At 39.8% G+C, this 12,487-nt stretch overlaps 1 protein-coding gene across 2 annotated transcripts in view; it reads right to left on the bottom strand.

Annotated features, from left to right (window-relative positions):
• The window catches only part of hep (hemipterous), a 390,680-nt gene that overhangs the window by 235,832 nt on the left and 142,361 nt on the right, over positions 1 to 12,487 (bottom strand). The gene's annotated exons all lie outside the window — the stretch shown is intronic.

Below are 12,487 nucleotides of genomic sequence, written 5' to 3'. Positions count from 1 at the left end.
CTCTGGCTGTGGTGGTGGTAGAGGTGGCCACTGGGAGCCGGTGGGGGTGGTGGCCGCAGAACTGTCCAATTATACTACAACTACTCCACTACTCAAGCCTTTGGATCAGCAAGTCATTTCGAACTTCAAGAAGCTATACACCGAAGCACTATTTCAGCGATGCTTCGAAGTGACAGAAGAAACAAACCTTACCCTCCGAGAGTTTGGGAGAAATCATTTCTCCATCGTGAACTGCCTGAAGATCATCGATAAAGCCTAGGATGGAGTCGCCAAGAGAACTCACACTTCCGCTTGGACGTGACTTTGAGGGGATTGTTGGTGACAACGAGCAGCCGATAGTCGATGAAATTGTGTCCTTAGGGAAGACTATGCGGGTGGAGGCGAATGACTTGGACATTATAGAACTGGTGGAAGAACATAGCCAGGAACTGGCCGCCAACGAACTCATGGACCTGCATCGCGAAGGTTATGGCTATGGAGATCACGTCCGGGAAGATGAGAAGAAAACGTCAATGGAATCTCTCACTTCAACTGAGATTCGGGAGAAGTGCAAAATGTGGGAAACGGTGCAAAAGTTTGTAGAAAATCACCCGAATAAGGCTGTAGCAGTGCGAGCGATTAATCAGCTCAGTGACAATGCAATGTCACATTTTTGTGAAGGCCACAAAAAGAGGCAAAAGCAACAGTCAATGGACAGGTTCCTCGTTAAAGTTGCACTAAAAGAAAACAATTACAGTGGGCCAACAGATAGCAGTGATTCCGTTAGTGAAATTCGTGCTACACAGTAACTCTTCTCATGTCATCTCTCATCTCCCTCACACCAACAATGATTTCACTGCAAGGAAAAGTGAACTTTAGTTTGTTTTACGTTATACTTTGTTTTAAAAGTGGTATGCGAATAATTAATTTTATTTTTGTGTTGTGGACGAATCATTTGCGTTTCAATTGTTTCTTATGGGAAAACTTGCTTTGATATACGAGCGCTTTGGATTACAAGCATGTTATCGGAACGAATTATGCTCGCAATCCAAGGTTCCACTGTATTTAACAGGTTATTATTTAAATACTGTAATTAGGCATATACTGCACTGCTGTGAAAGGGGTTGATCTTTCATTTATGCATTACCTTTTTTGCTTTAGCATTTCTGCCTGAATGTTTACGGTTGGATTGGCCTATTCCCTCATTTAAAAATCAATGTATCATCACATTAAGGCACTTGTCAATAAACAAATCGGTACATTACTGTATTTTTCTCTTGGAAGGACCCCTTTTAGAAGGGGCAGTAGCATTTGATGTCTTATTTTTTGGGAAATTCTGTGTTGGTACAGATCCCAGCTTTAATCTGAGAAGAGGGATAAAAGAAAGAAAAGCATGAAAATGCTGTCGATAGTTATCTTTTGAGGAATATTTACCTACAAGTAGAGTAGAAACATAACATACACTTGGCTGTATAGTCAGGGATTTCTAAAGTCGCTGGCCTGGAAATAATCTGATCTTATAATAATTACTCAAGCGTAACGTCCCTTCTTTCTTGTACACCTTATCCAAATCACTTCTCAGACATTTCAAAACCCACCGATCACATCTACAACAACACATCGGTATTGAAGGTTAACTGCTGCACTATACAATAAAATAAGCTGCTTATATTTTAAGCCAGTTAAAATATGGGTCGTACAGATCAGAAGTTTAGAAAGTACTATAAAAACCTCTTTGTCACTGGAAGAATATATATGCAAACACAATATTTACTTACATTTTCTTGTCGCGAGGGAAATGGAAGAAAGGCCACAAATACTTCTGCACTTCATAGTTATTGCAGTCAAACACAGCACACATCTTTCCACTCTTGTTGAAAGGAGATATAAAGAAATGACACACACTACTATTTACTTAAGTTAACGAACTGCAAATACATAAATAACACCATAAACTTTACAAACAAATACACGTACTCTTATGACAGAGTCAGTAACTCCAGGTCACTCTGCTAGACAGAGCTCTAATCGCTGTCCCACGACATCTCACAGACTGTCATGTATTATCTCTACCGTATTTGACCATACCACACAATCACTTGTTAGGCCCGATTTACCCTTCACTTGTAGGATAGATATTCATTTGGTTACAAAAGTTTTGCAAGCCACCAACAAAACTGGGTTTCATGCCTTTACGGGCTGGTTCTATTCTAGTTACGACCTTAGAACTGAGCTACTGAAACTAAAGGTTCATATTACAGGCACTGTAATGGTAAAGAGGAGAGGTCTGCCAATACAAGTGAGAAAAGTCACAACAAAGAGAATGAAATAACATAACATTATTGTACTCCGAACAGATAACACTTCATGCTTGGTTTGGAAGGACAAGCGGATTATTGCTATGCTGTCCACATTCTATGACAATTTCACTCAGCCTGTGCAAAGAATAAAACGTCAAGGTGCCGAGAAAATTATAGAAAAACTTACTGCCATATATGCTTATAATCAATACATGGGGGGCCCACTATGCTAGCTCATACCATTCACACGTAAGTCAGTGAAGTAGTGGAGAAAAATGATCTTCTGGCTTCTGGAGATCACGGTAGTGGGTGCCTTCCTACTCTTCAAAGATGGTAACAATGGAATGACATCTGAAGTTTAGGAAAAATTTTATAAGATAACTTGTAGGAAATGTGCAGAATACACAGAACAGGAAAAGGGGAAGACCATCCTCAACAGATGAAGAAAGGAGACTGAATGGCAAGCTGCACCTGCTCTACTCCCATCCCGAAGGAAAAACTAAGGATTGCAAGATTTGCAGTGACAGGAAAGTCGCTGGAGGGAGATGACAGACAGTCCACTTCTGTAAAACCTGTGAGAAGCAACCAGTTCTCTATCCAGGCATTTACATGGAACACTTCCACACACTCAAGACATACCGATAAGAAAGTGAAAAACATTATTTTGTGTCATGTAAATACCTTCCTTCCTGTACATAATGTTACAACCAGAACTAAATACCAGGTTTTAAAATGTGAAGAATGCTGACAGAAATAAATGCGAGTTGGGAGAAATCAGGACTTATAAATAATTTGAGTCAAAGGGTTAAAAACTAAAGAACTGATCAGCTCCTCAAAAAAGAAAGAAGAGTCATCAGAAATTGCAAAAATAAAAAATATCTGATCGAAACAGTCTGAAGAATCCTAGATAGTGAAACTGTCTATTGAAAGATTGACAAAATCACCAGACAATGAAGGAGATAAGAATGTTGTATTTCTTTCACTTCTTGCGACTGTCAGGAAACCGGATTTTACAACTAGAGATGAGAAATCATGGTGATTTGTTTTGACCTACTAAGCGACCGCTGCTCAATTCGGTACCTGCAGTTTACGAGGTGAATCATGGTCAGTGAGACGGATCCTCTCAGTAATTATTCTTGGTTTTCCAGACCGGGGTCGCCCTCTCACCCTCAGATATCTCCTCAATTGCAATCACTTAGGGTCACTTAGATTGAGTGAACCTCGAACCAACCCTCAGGACCAGGCGAAAATTCTTGACCTGGGCGGGAATCGAACCCATGACCTCCGGGTGAGAGGCAGGAGGACAATGGATATGCAAAATTCAGCAAGATCTCAAGTTACTAGGCAGAGAGAATAAAAACAAAATTCATGTATAAAATTTTATTATTAAAACAAATTTAACACCCTTCTTAACCCTCTTGGAGACAAGAGCCGATCTGGCCGGCCGCTCCCCACCAGCTGGAAGAGGCCAGAGCTCCGCCTCCACTCTACTACTGTAAAGTACCAGGCCGTTTTCAGTGGAAACACATGTATTTTAAAATTCGCGTATATCTACCAGTGTATAGCAAATACCGGCATGAAATTTTCTACATATCGACTACGTAGAATAAGAAACTGGTTTGGAATGATATAAAGAGTCAAAGACGTTTTATTGTTGATTTATAGTTGTCGATAACTTTTATTTTTAGGAAGAGAAACATATTTTCGCACTTTCTCTCTCAATATCTACTTTGAAAAAATAATCTACGATACAAAAGAATACACAATTATGTATAATGTATTTCTAAATACAATTCTATAGAATAACTAATTTGAACAAGAAAAATAAAAACGTAAAAAATAAAAATTCAAACATATGTCACTAATAAAAACAAGACAATTTTACTCATCGATAAAATTAACGTGTATGTATCAGTGTTTGGCAAATACTGACTACAAATTTTCTACGTGCGGACAACATAGTATTAAAATAATTCTGAATTATTAAATAAGTAAAAAATAGTAGTTGATATTATAGCTTTTTGTTTTAAGAAAAGAATAGTTTCTCGTTTTCAGTTGTAGTATATATTAGAAAAATAATTTTACAATACAACAGAATTTACGAAGTTAAGAAATGTATGGCACTAAAGCCGTGATTTGTTTTGACCTACTAAGCGACCGCTGCTCAGTTCGGTACCTGCAGTTTATGAGGTGAATCATGGTCAGTGAGACGGATCCTCTCAGTAATTATTCTTGGTTTTCCAGACCAGGGTCGCCCTCTCACCCTCAGATATCTCCTCAATTGCAATCACTTAGGGTCACTTAGATTGAGTGAACCTTGAACCAACCCTCAGGACCAGGCGAAAATTCTTGACCTGGGCGGGAATCGAACCCATGACCTCCGGGTGAGAGGCAGGCACGCTACAGTTGGCCCGTGGAGACCGGCATTTAGGTAATGATAGAGGACTATATGTAACTATAAGGTTTAGCAGAGAGTAAGTGAAAAGTAAATTGAAGTGTGATATGGGCGGAGAATCAGACGGTAGGGCATGTTTAGGTCCAAGAACTTCCTTGAAGGAGACAGGAGGTTGAGGAATGTTGTCGGGTTCATTGGGACAAATTTCCACAAAATGTTCTCCAGAGACATCATCATCATCATCATATTCATTATCACTAGTTTCATTTACCACCATATTCAGAGTAGCTTTAGTACTGTTAGACACAATTAAACGTCTCTTCTTTAGCTGCGGTGATTGCGCGGACGTGTCCGGTATAATTTCGTTGCTACTCTCCGAACTAAATTCCCTATCGTTATCCCATAAATCATCCGCGTTAACTTCGCACTGTTCTAAATACTGCATTAATTTATTGTCATCAATACCTGCTGAAAAATTATCGCGTGAACAATATGCCATTTTCCTGTCACAAATCCACTCACTGCAAGGAGCAATCTCTTACTGACCGGTTAGCGGTATTTGTAAACACAGGAAACGACTCTTGTGAAAGGTAAAACACCCTCTTAGAACTGCCAAAGTAAGGCCAAGCACACAATAACGTGTAGCCCCTTTACTACAGGTTGTAACAAAAGTATGCACATCACTATAGGTTGCCTCAAAATTATGTATATCACAGAATTTTAAGCCAGCCGATATAATCGGATATCGGCTCTGGCAACTTCCGACTGGATTGTTAACGGCCGACCAGATCGGCTCTGGCAATTTAAAGGGTGGATGCTCGCACTACCGCATGGCACCAAGAGAGTTGATATTTTCAGCAGAAATGACACATAGAATGGCTATAACCATTTCAGATGAATTGAGGAAATTACAATCCAAGTGAATGAAAAAGTACTGGGCAAATCACAAGAAACAACCTATACAAACTTCAAAGAGAAAATAAACGTGGAACGACGCAAGTGATCCAATGTGGCCAATAAAGTTAATAATAGTAATAGTAGTAATAATAATAATAATAATAATAATAATAATAATAATAATAATAATAATAACAGAGATATTGTGGAACACCTTCGATACCAGAATTGCAAAAAATTCCAGAACACCATGTAAAGATCTTACTGGTGATTTCAACACACAACTAGGGCGGAAACAGAAACACAGACACGTCACTGGGTGATACTCGGCTCACAAGAAGACCAATGAGAATGCAAAACGTCTTGTTCAATTATGTGAAAATCATAACCTCCAGATGATGTCTACCGACTTTCGACATCTTCCCAGGACGAAAATGTTAAAGGTCCACCTTTTCATTACAATGAATGTTTATTGATGTGAGCATATATCACATAACGTTTAAAGAAGATTGCTACTAGTTTCGACGCTCATTGTGCATCATCATCAGCCAATGAATCAACTGAGCAAAATACAACTTGTCAAATAGCAATATATAACACGATAGCACCTACATGTTAAATGACTAGTTAAAATATAAAACACATGACAGCAAATACAAGGACTAATGTTAAAAGTTAAATTGTAACAAGTTAAAACAATGAAAGCAATTCAGAGAAGGTAACACAATTGTTAAGGTATGATACATGAGAAAATAGTCCAGCTTGAGGTTTTGTAGAACATAAGGTGTATCTATATATAACACTTGAATGCATCTATTAAGGCAAATTTTAAATGTAACATTAAAATGATGAGGGTATGATGTGTATGACCATCTAAAACACATGACAGCACCTATAAAGTCACTGTTAGATTATAACCAGTTGAAATGATGAGGTGCATCTGACCGTAAAATATACGAAGGCATCCGGAAAGTGGTACACGTTTGCGCAATAAAGACACAGGAGTAAATATTAACAAATATACACATTTTTATTGGAAAGAGCATACTTTACACTACTTCTCCACATAATATCCAAGCAAATTTAGGCATTTGTCATAACATGGGACGAGTTTTTGTATCCCAGCGTCATAGTTCTCCGCCACCAGCGTATTGAGATGCGTAGTCACGGCTCGTTTAAGTTCTTCATTGCTGTCAAATCTTTTTCCCGCTACAAAGTCTTTAAGCTTTGTAAAGAGATGAAAATCCGAAGGGGCCAAGTCCGGGCTATACGGGGGATGGTCGAAGGTTTCCCACTTGAATTGCTGCAAAAGTTGTTGTGTTATCGCAGCTGCATGAAGCCTGGCATTGTCATGAAGGAAAATGACGCCTGTAGACAATATACCTCGCCGTTGATTTTGCATTGCCCGCCGTAATTTCTTTAATGTTTCACAATACGTATTAGCATTAATTGTGTCTCCACGGGCCATAAAATCAATGAGCAGTACACCTCGGCGATCCCAGAAAACGGTTGCCATGAGTTTCCTAGTGGATAGAACTGTCTTGAATTTTTTTTGGTTTGGTTGGTGAATGAGCATGATGCCACTCCATTGACTGTCGTTTACTCTCAGGTGATGCATAACAAACCCATGTTTCATCCCCAGTAATGATGCGAGTCAGGAAGGAGTCTCCTTCATCGGAATAATGTCCCAGAAACATCAGTGCTGCAGCCATACGCTTGGTTTTGTGCTCCTGTGTAAGCATGCGAGAAACCCACCTTGCACAGATTTTTGAATAATGCAGATGGTCTTTGACAATTTCATGAACAATTGTTTGAGACACACTAGAAAAATGTTCACAGAGTTCATCAATTGTGATGCGCCAAAGGTTCCTCACGCATTCGTCTACTGCGCTCAGCAGTTGGTCTGTAATGACAGATGGTCTCCCTGAACGCTCCTCGTCCTCCCCAGGTTGAAGTTGCGACACCAGCGCCGAACAGACGACTCGTCCATCACATTGTCTCCGTACACTTCCGTTAATTGGCGATGAATATCAGAAGGTCGAACTTTTCGTGCATTAAGAAATTTAATCACTGCCCTCACTTCACAACTGGCGGAGTTCTCAATTTGTTTAAACATTTTAAACGATCACACACACAACACAGGCAATGCTAGCGTCACGCAACCTCGCACAGAGCAGGCAGACAAGCCACTGACGCGGTCTGACCTTGCCCAGCGGCTACCCGAGTCATCAGCGCTTCATGTGGCGCTAACGGGTACTACTTTCCGGATGCCCCTCATAAAATTTTTGAGAAGGTATCCCAGTTGTTGAGTCTTGATAAACAAGAGAATAGTCCAGCTTGAGGTGCATAGATCATAAGGTAACATAATTATGTTATCAGTGGGAAGAATAAACCTTGTTCTATTAAGTTGCGGTAATTAACAGGCTTAATTCAGGTGGTTTCGAAGCCAACAATGTGGTCGTGTGAAGATCATAATTTGAATAAACGTCACGATTCCCAGTTCAGTATGGAAATGTGGAGACCTGACGAAAAGATTGAAAGCCAAATTAGGCGTGATATAAATGTACATAGCCAAAAGAAAGATAAGGGAAAAGAGGCATTTAAAAAATTTACGAGTGTCACGATCACACACACAACACAGGCAATGCTAGCGTCACGCAACCTCGCACAGAGCAGGCAGACAAGCCACTGACGCGGTCTGACCTTGCCCAGCGGCTACCCGAGTCATCAGCGCTTCATGTGGCGCTAACGGGTACTACTTTCCGGATGCCCCTCATAAAATTTTTGAGAAGGTATCCCAGTTGTTGAGTCTTGATAAACAAGAGAATAGTCCAGCTTGAGGTGCATAGATCATAAGGTAACATAATTATGTTATCAGTGGGAAGAACTTGTTTTTCTGCGAGGTTCCTCAGCCTCAGTCATTTATTTGTGACTAACAAGTACTCAAACTTGTACAAATTAAGTATTCAAACCTGGACATTTAGCATTATTATGCTTTGTATTTTAACTTGTTATAGACAGTTTTAATTATGAGGGTCAATTTTGTGTGTTTAAACTTTACTATGTATCTTTGTATAATAACCCTACTTGGCTGATGATGACGTCCATGGATGTTGAAACGGGTACTATAAATAAATGAGGTTTTAATTATTAACCAACAACACATCTTGTATTGAAAAAGTGGATCCTGTACAATCTAATTCATTGTTCTGTAATCTCTACTGTATTCAACATGGACCAAACATGAATTCTTGACTTTAAATATTTCTCCGAATCAAAGACGACCCTCACTTTTTCTTTCAAAAAATTAAATCAGGCTTAGAAAGTGCTTTGTGAAATCATAATTTTATTTAGAACAAATTTCAAATTTAATTTGAGAAATAAAATAAAAATACACAAGTATCATGTAAATCCTACCTACATCCCGAGTTATTTCCTTGAGAAGTATCTGATACTGCCTTTGAAAGTTCAGGGAATTCCTATTCACAAGCCCGCATTCATAACACATCTTGTGTTATGGCTATTCCAACCGTGCATTTTTCACACACACAACTCAAAACCGAATGTTCAACTTGTTTGAAGCATCCTTGTTGCTGACCATTGAATGCCTTTCTTGTACAGTAAGCATTTTTAGACCACCTTTGCCTTCATGCCAAGGGAAGCAGTGTGGTTACCATAGTAGCTGCCAGTGGTGTTCATTACTCTTACGTCGCAAATGCAAGACAACCCTGATTTTTCGCATGAAATCTGACCCAAAAAATGTCTTCTTGAATTTGGAAAAATACGTATATCAAATTCAGAAAATGTAAACTATGAGCTTAGTCTGCAATGGCCTTAATTATTTGCCAGCCAGCATTTGCCTTGTGTGAAAATGGGAAACCACGGAAAACCATCTTCAGGGCTGCCAACAGTGGGATTTGAATCCATTATCTCCCGAATACTGGATACTGGCCGCACTTAAGTGACTACAGCTATCAAGCTCGGTCTTAATTGTCATTAAGGTAAGGGTAAGGGTGTATTCTGCCCGAAGGCAGGTCTGAGCCTCCTCAGAGGTGTGCCTGAGCCGGAGCTTACGTATGGTAGGGTGGCCAGTTCCTTTCCGCTCCTACATTCCCTTGCCCTCCACCAACAGCGCGTGGCAACCCATCCAAATCTTGATCACGCCCAATGTTGCTTAACTCTCATGGGATTCAGTGTTTCAGCACGGCTATGGTTGTTGGCCGACTGTATTATATTAGTATAAAAATAATTACTTAAGTAAACTGGCATAAACACACCAAACCAATTTTCAAAGAATCTGACCTGCGAATTGAAGCTTTCCGATCATTGCATGAAGTTTACATAGTGATCTTTTATATTTCAGTCATGCTGATTCCGGAACTGAAGTCAGTTTCCCCCTATCACATCAAGTTTTTGTGCAATTTCAAAATGAAAATTTGATAAATATGCTGCACCCGGACACACAAAATACCTATCATCACATGTAAAGAACGCTTCTTTCTTATTATTTTCACCCATCTGAACACTCCTATCTTATACTGGTATACTTATGAACTGTAGTGTATTGTATGAACAGATCTGTATAAAAACACAGCCAAATGGACCAAAATTTACCACGCATTAAGCCTCATATCGTACTGAGAATGGTAAGTCTATGGCTTCAATTTTATAATGTCCTACCTTAGCAAAAATACATCTTCGCCTTCCTTTTCGTGTGTGGGGAGTAGTTGGACCTGCTCTCTTTAGTAACCAGCAGTAATCTGCCAGGATGTTTTTGTTCCATTTCCCTTGATATCTGCGTTCCATTTCCTGTAGATCCCGATGGAATCTTTCTCCTTGCTCTTCGCTCAGCATTCCTAGGTTCTCACGGAAATAGTCCAGACGTGATTGTAACATGTGCACTTTCAACCTCATTTTGCAGCCAAAATCTTGGAAAGAAACAAGCAATCTATCCATCATTTGTTTGTAGTCGCGTATGAAGACAAAAATCTATTTTCACTAGCAAGCCGTAACGAACTGCTTCATAAGCCCTAGTTTGATATGAAGCAGAGGTAATAGTATTTTGCTCTTGTAAACAAGAGTTTCTTGTTTTGTGTTTTTCGACCCTACAATCCATTGTCTACGTAGCCATTCTTTTTGATTCCAGTCATGTAACCTTGTTTGACTGTCCCACTCACACGGAAAGCAGGGTTGCTTTGTGTAACCTCCCTGTAAACCTAACAGAATACCTATAACTTTGAAATCACCACACACTTGCCACTTGTGTTCCTGGTACTTCAGTTTACACAACAGCATTTCGAGATTTCCATATGTTTCTCGTATAATAACTGAATGAGCAACGGGAATGGATGAAGAAGGGCGCACTTCAAACTACAGTTGGAGGTGGCGATGAAAAGTCTCCAGTCAATAGGGTCATACTCTGGCGCTCCTCGTTTTAAGATAACCTCCGGAATGTTGTTACAGTAAACCAGGGCTCCCTCTTCAGAAAAGAAGGGTGTAAATTCTTGTTCGTCATGTTTGTACCAATAGTACGTTGTCCTTGGTGCCAAAATGCTCCTTTCACGAAGTCTAGACCCGAGTAACTAGGTAGATTCCTTTGTAAGGCCAAGATCTCGAACGAAGTCATTTAATGCACTCTGCTCGAACAGTCTTGGTTCTTTTTCAACACATTCAGGGGAGAAATCACAGTCTGAGTTAGTGCCCGCCATTTCTGCATCAGATTCAGAAGAAGGACAATCCTGTAAATGTTCTGGACGCTGTGATACAGGTATATCAGGGCCATGAGGAACGGGTAAAATTGCAGATCTAATATTGCTTGGATACACAACGTTACCTTTGTTGCTGCTGTTAAATCCCTTCACGTTCACAGAACAGAAGTAGCTTGCTTGTTGTTTAAAGGGGCCTAACATCTAGGTCACTGGCCCAACAAAAGTAGCAGTGAGTACTGTGGTCTGGGAGTTCTCCCCACACCATTGGAATACTGAATGGCAACACAGTTTGCTTACCGTTCACTCATTGCCGTAACTGCTCTATACAGGTTCTACAAGCCTTATGTGGTGCCCAAGGCTTGTCTTGGTCTCCAAGTTTCAAGCCAAAGTAGGCATAGTAGGCCTTTCTCACGAACTCGGCTATATTGTGCCACTGTCTCATCGGCACGAAACTTCCACATATATAGCAGAATGTATCTGGATTGTTCTTGCAGCCACATTGTGGTATGTTGATAGATGTAAGTTCAATAAAAATATTAACACAGTACGTCACTCACATATAGAATGCGTATGAAGACAAAAATCTCTTTTCACTAGCAAGCGAAACACAACTCAGACGGTCGCAGACGAAGCACAACGAAAGAATGACGCCACTCAGCCAAAACTGCGCGTTGCCGGCTATGTTGTACATAGTTGCCGGCTCTAGACTCTGAGCGTGATAATACAGGACTACGAGATGGCTAGAGGTCATCGAATTAATAAAATAACTTCATAAAAGAATATGGAAATCTAAATTAAAGCAACAATCTTCCTAACAATGTAAGAAGTGCATTAGTGCATGTGATGAAATAAACGTAATATAGGATTTTTGAGAAAATGTGAAGTGGTGGGGAAAAATTAACATCGGATCCTGATTCAGGATGCAGAAGTCATCCTAAAAAGCAATGCAGGATGGCGGCAATGAAACCATCGCAGGACAGTGTATTTAGACACCACATAGCAACCCTATTTGGTAAATCGAATTGTTTTACCCAGTATAACATGGGCAACATTCCAACCAGTGCGTAGCAGGCACATGCAGTCATTGGACCTTTGCAACCCTATGAATGTTAATTGCAGCTATGGCTGATTAGTATGAAACATAGATAATGTTATACAGTAGAGTTCACTGAAAAAGTACTAAATTAACACATCAAAAAAACATTGGT

The sequence above is a fragment of the Anabrus simplex genome, chromosome 1, assembly GCF_040414725.1.
Source record: "Anabrus simplex isolate iqAnaSimp1 chromosome 1, ASM4041472v1, whole genome shotgun sequence".
Lineage (NCBI taxonomy): Eukaryota > Metazoa > Arthropoda > Insecta > Orthoptera > Tettigoniidae > Anabrus > Anabrus simplex.
Note: the sequence above shows the minus strand (reverse complement) of the source record. Positions and strands in the feature narration are given on the sequence as shown.